The 6,000-nt window shown below is 50.5% G+C and overlaps 1 protein-coding gene across 3 annotated transcripts in view; it reads left to right on the top strand.

Annotated features, from left to right (window-relative positions):
- The first annotated feature begins 3,755 nt into the window (after window positions 1-3,755).
- Window positions 3,756-6,000, top strand: part of POU6F1 (POU class 6 homeobox 1) — a 29,843-nt gene continuing 27,598 nt past the window's right edge. For all 3 annotated transcript variants that reach the window (XM_032348216.1, XM_032348210.1, XM_032348211.1), the window contains exon 1: window positions 3,756-4,255. The gene's annotated coding sequence lies outside the window, so the exon portion shown is untranslated. The remainder of the gene's footprint in view (window positions 4,256-6,000) is intronic.

The raw sequence follows: 6,000 nt of genomic DNA, 5'->3' as shown, positions 1-6,000 counted from the left end.
ACAAATAGTACTGCTAGACACAACAACATGGGTGAATCTCAGGAACATATGTTGAGTGACAGAAGGCAGACACAAGAGCCCATACTGTCTGATTCCATTTATATGAAGTTCAAGAACCAGCAAAACTCATCTGTGGGGATAGAATTCAGAAGATTGGTAACTGGGAGTTTATTGACTATCAAGGAGCACAGGAGAGTCTTCTTGGGTTTTGAAAATGCTCTTTTCTTTTTTTGTAAGTAAGCTCCACATCCAATTTGAACTTGCAACCCTGAGGTCAAGAATCGCATCCTCACTGACTGAGACAGCCAGGTGTCCAGAAATGCTCTATAGCTCGGTGATTTATAATTATGTAAAAATTTAAGTTGTACATTTAAGACTTAGGTGCTTTACTGTGTGCCCATGTTAGACCTGAATTAAAAAATTAAACATATGGGGCGCCGGGGTGGCTCAGTGGGTTAAAGCCTCTGCCTTTGGCTCAGGTCATGATCTCAGGGTCCTGGGATTGAGCCCCACATCAGGCTCTCTGCTCTGCGGGGAGCCTGCTTCCTCCTCTCTCTCTGCCTGCCTCTCTGCCTACTTGTGATCTCTGTCTGTCAAATAAATAAATAAAATCATTAAAAAAAAATTAAACATACAAAAAAGTTAATGTATGCTTATCATAAAAAATTCAAGCAATGCAGGGCTCCTGGGTGGCGCAGTTGGTTGGATGACTGGGACTGGGAGTCCCAGGATGGAGTCCTTTGTCTGGCTCCCTGCTCAGCAGGGTGTCTGCTTCTCTCTCCCACCCGCACCCCCATCTCATGCTCTTTCTCTCTCAAATAAATAACATATTTTTTTAAAAATTCAAGCAATACAGAAGTATACATAGGATAAATTAAAGGTTTCCTTTTTCCAGAGAAAACCACAATTGACATTTTGGTGTATGTCTCCCTCAACCCCTTCCATCACATCTGTTTCTTTCTTCACACTATCTTTTTTTTTTTTTTTTTTTGACAGACAGAGATCACAAGTAGGCAGAGAGGCAGGCAGAGAGAAGGGGGGGAGGCAGGCTCCCTGCTGAGCAGAGAGCCTGATGCGGGGCTTGATCCCAGGACCCTGGGATCAAGACCTCAGCAGGAGGCAGAGGCTTTAACCCACTAAGCCTCCCAGTGCCCCTCTTCAAACTATCCTTGACAGGACACCTGGGTGGCTCAGTTGGTTAAGCAGCTGCCTTAGGCTCAGGTCATGACCCCAGCATCCTGGGATCCCTGCTCATCAGGGAGTCTGCTGCTCCCTCTCGCCTTGCTTCTCCCCGCTGCTCACACTCTCTCTCAGTCAAATAAATAAATAAAATACTATTTTTAAAAAACACTCAATTTTTTGGGCGCCTGGGTGGCTCAGTGGGTTAAGCCGCTGCCTTCGGCTCAGGTCATGATCTCAGGGTCCTGGGATCGAGGCCCGCATCGGGCTCTCTGCTCAGCAGGGAGCCTGCTTCCCTCTCTCTCTCTCTGCCTGCCTCTCCATCTACTTGTGATTTCTCTCTGTCAAATAAATAAATAAAATCTTTAAAAAAAAAAAACATTCAATTTTTTTTGAATGACATTCAAGTCATTCAAAGCATTTGATGTGTGTGTAGCACCAAACCAAGTCCCACAGACTAAGAGTTTCCACTTTTGTTTGTTTGGTTTTTTTTTAATTTTTTTTTTTTTTTAGATTTTATTTATTTATTTGTCAGAGAGGGAGAGAGAGCGAGCACAGGCAGAGTGGCAGACAGAGTCAGAGGGAGAAGCAGGCTCCCCGCGGAGCAAGGAGCCCGATGTGGGACTCGATCCCAGGACGCTGGGATCATGACCTGAGCCAAAGGCAGCTGCTTAACCAACTGAGCCAGCCAGGCGTCCCCGAGTTTCCACTTTTGTATGACAATGATCCATAGCAAGACTGTGCCCCTCCTTCACACAGCGTAGTGGGAAATACAACACAGCCTTTGCTCCTGAGGAATTTACAGTCTGAGGGGAAGAGCCTATAGACAGACCAAACAAAATTCCCAAGAGAAATAATACCATGACGTGTCAGAGTTTCACAAAGCCATTAATACGCATGCAACTATGGGACACTTGGGTGGCTCAGTTGGCTAAGTGTCTGCCTTTGGCTCAGATCATGATCCCAGGGTCCTGGGATAGAGTCTCAAAGGTGGGGGTCACCCGTAGCAGGGAGCCTGCTTCTACTTCTGTCTGCTGCTCCCCTGCTCTCTCTCTTTCTGACAAATAAATACATAAAATCTTTTTAAAAAATGGATGTAACTATCATACAGATATCTTACAACATTATAGAGCTTATAGTTTTCAAAGTGCTTTTACATACAGCCTATTAAACTTCTTAATCCTATGAAGTAGTGATTATAGATAGAACCCTCATTTTATAAAGTAATGAAGAAGTTAAATTACTGGCCTGGACTGTGAGTGGAAGAGTTGGGACTCAAACCTGAATATTCTGACTCCTAATCCATTGGTTTCTTATAAATCTGTTACCAGCCGTATCTCCTCACCCTCAGGTACAAACAGCAGAGGGACAGAACCAGAGCCCTTCTGGCCAGGCAGATGATAATGTTGGGCCTCCAGGGGGAAGCTTCTGTGACCAGGACCTCTGGGTGTGAGCATGCTCCAGGCAACATTCTGGAAAGTGTGTAGGAGTGATGGTGTGAGGCCACTTGGCACCCACTTCCCCACTTCTCTCCAGCAATGTATTCCACCAGGGGGCTTACAGTACAGTCCTGGGAGGGCTGGGGCTCCACTTCCATTCCCCTCAAACTATACTAAACTACACTAAACAACTCTCTCCCCGCTCTCCATTAACCAGCAAATTGGCCGGGGTGGGGGCAGAGGGGGTGCAGTCCAGACTGATGGCCGGAGGCTGCAATCACTGAATTTCCAGTCTCCCTCCTCAACTCTCCTCTCATTCCTTCTCTTCTACTTTTGTCTTCCAACTCCTTCCTCTTCCACTTGTCCACTACTTCTCCAAACTGCTTTACCCTCGGCCCCAAACTCGACGTCTTCGAATCCCTTCCCCTTCCCCAACCTCAAGAGCCTCCAGGTAAACCAAAGCCTCCGTGCCATCACCACCAGCAAAGCAGAATCTCCATTCTACTGAACTGTCATTTTCATTCTTTCTCTCTCTTTCTTTTTCTTTTTTCTTTCTTTTCTTTTCTTTCTTTTTTTTTTTTTAACATTTTCTTGTCTACTTGGACAAGAAGGCAAGGAAGTTTTCTTTAGACAACACAGCCCACAACCAACCGCCACTGGAGTGAGGGCGGAGGGAGCATTCAGGACCAGGGTCCCCTCCCTGAAATGGACCCAGGGCACAACCAATTGGAGGTTCGACGCTGGCTGAACGCCGGTTAAGTCCCCCCACCTCCGCTCCCGTCTCGCACTGGGGTTCTGGCCTGGGGCTCGGGAATGGACCTGAACTTGACTTTCCACGATGAGGAGTACAGTTGACTAACTAGGGAGGAAAGACGGCGGTGGCTGGGAGTCACCGCCCAACCCTTGGCTGCACGGAATGTGGCACAGGTCCCCACTTCGGACTCCCGTGCTCCTGCTCCCCCTCTCGCACCTTCCAAAATGAAACCACCTCGAGCAACCCCTCCAAGGGGGGGCTGCGTGACCCGCCTCACGGACCCTCCACTCCAGCCCGGGAAGAGAGCCCTGGGGCCTCCCGGCGTGACCAACTGCGGAGGGTGCCCACCCCACCCCCACCCCTCCTCGTTCCCGGCTCCCCAGATCCCCTCCCTTCCTCCACCGCCCGCCCAGCCCGCCGCCCCCGGCGGCTGGCGCGCGCGGTGCAGCATGCGGCAAAGCTCTTTGCATAAATTATGCTCATGACGCAGCAGCTAAAAAAATCCAAGTAGCAGAAGGAGGGAAAAAAGGGGGGGGGAGGAAAAAGGGGGGGTTGTGGAAGGGGGGAAAGAAGAAAAATATATATACCTGCCGGCCCCCCCCCAGCTCCCCCTTCCTGCTTCCCGGCCGCCCCCCCCTCCGCCCAGCGCAGCCCGCGGAGTCCCCTTCGGCTCTGCCCAGCCCGGCCTGGGGGCCCGGGGGTGGCGGTGGGTCCCGACCGGCTCCCGGGCCGAGCCGAGCCCAGCCAAGCCGCACTGGCTTCTTTGTCTGCGGGCGGCGGCCGCCCGGCCCCGGCCCCGGCCCCCTGGCCCGAGCTGTGAGATGAATCTCTAATCGGTGGCCGCCGGGCACCGGGGGCGAAGGCGGCTCGGGCTCGGGCTCCGGTAAGTAGCGGGGTCCGGGGCGGGGAGGGGTTTGCACGGAGGGGGAGGGGGCCGGGCAGGGGAGGTTTCGGGTTTGGTTAATATGCAATGCCCGTAATTAGCATAATTTATATATTTATGATAAAGAGAAAAAATGCCGCGGGGCCGGGGTGCCGGGATGCCGGGCCGGGGCGGCGGGTAGCTCTGGGAATGAGACTGCGCGCGGCCGCCCGCTTGGGGCCGGAGACCCCTGGGGCCGCGCCCTCGCCCGCCAGCCGGCCGGCGGGGACCCGAGGAGGGGAGGGGGCTGCCGCCAGGTGGACCCCGTGGGGAGCTTGGACCGGGCCCCTCCCCTGGAGCCCAGGTGGGATACTGACGGGAGCGGACGTTACAGACACTGACCCGGTGGCGACCGGGAGCGGATTCCCGCCCCAGGGGAGAACCCGGACGCCTGGGTTCCCAGCGGTGAAGGTCAACTGAGTCGGCCAGGGCGACCTGTCACCATTCTCCCCAGCGACAGTACACAGGGAGCACTGGTGGGACTCGGGGTTAGGAACCTAGCCGTTGCTGGAAGCGTGGAGGAATAGTGGGAGGGTAACCAACGATCAGAGCATGAGCACTTCATAAATATTTAATAACAGTATTATTATTAATAAATATCATAATAATGGGCCAGATTTGTGCTTCCCTGCCATTCTCACCTGGCAAGGCCAAGGGAGCGCCAGGGTGCCTTGTGATCCCCACTTTAGCGTTGGGATCCCCCATTCCGCGGTGGCTGGAAGCCTGAAACCCCAGAAAAGCCTCGGCCGCAGGGCAGGGGGAAATAAAACAGGATCAGGAAGCCTTTCCAGACAAATGGAAAGAAATTCTTTGCAGAGATTGTAGCCTCATCTGCTTTTCCAGATTCCTTGCTCCAAAAGTAGAGGCTGGTCTTGAATTGTTTATGGACATATATCCCTCCACCCCTTATCTTGGTATTCCGAGGCAGCCAACAGGAATAAGCAGGGCTTTCTGAGGAAGAATCCCATATATTCCATTTGGATAGAAGCCCTGGTGCAGGGTGATATTTCTGTGACCTGTTTTCAAGTTTGTTCATTTTGTTTTTGAGTATGTGCCGGAGAACTTCATTGTGTTCCTTGGTCAAACAAAAGTACCTAGTATGTGCCATGCTCTGAGCAATACAGATAGAACTTACCCTGTCATGGAGTTTTCAGTTTAGGTGGTGGTGGTGGCTAGGGGGTCCAGGGAAGGCCAATCATAACCATGAAAGCTACAAAGTCATACCATAGAGTGATATCGTGTGTGTGTGAGTGAGAGAGAGATGAGCTATTTCTTCTCTTTTGAAGGTATATCTAGCAACTAAGAAAAAGTGAATCAGAAGAAATTTGCTTCTCTAAGGGTTCTCTGCATAATGAAGGAACATGGGATAAGATCATATCCCTCTCCCCAAGATTTATTGCCTATAAAATCATAATAGTAAGCTTTCTATTTTTAACACTTTACAATTGAAAACATTTTTATATACATACTTTATACTTCAATTAAAAATAATAACATTATTTTTATATGCCATGGGTGGTTCTGTCAGTTAAGCATCCTGCTCTCAGTCTCAGCTCAGGTCTTGATCTTAGGGTTGTGAGTTCAAGCCTTGCACTGGGCTTTTTGCTGGGCATGGAGCCTACTTTAAAAATAGTAATAACAATAGTAGTAAGTGTTACATAGTGTTTGCTGTGTGCCAGGCCTAGTTTTAAGTGCCTTACATAAAT

The sequence above is a fragment of the Mustela erminea genome, chromosome 6 (assembly GCF_009829155.1).
Source record: "Mustela erminea isolate mMusErm1 chromosome 6, mMusErm1.Pri, whole genome shotgun sequence".
In the NCBI taxonomy this organism is placed as follows: domain Eukaryota; kingdom Metazoa; phylum Chordata; class Mammalia; order Carnivora; family Mustelidae; genus Mustela; species Mustela erminea.
Note: the sequence above shows the minus strand (reverse complement) of the source record. Positions and strands in the feature narration are given on the sequence as shown.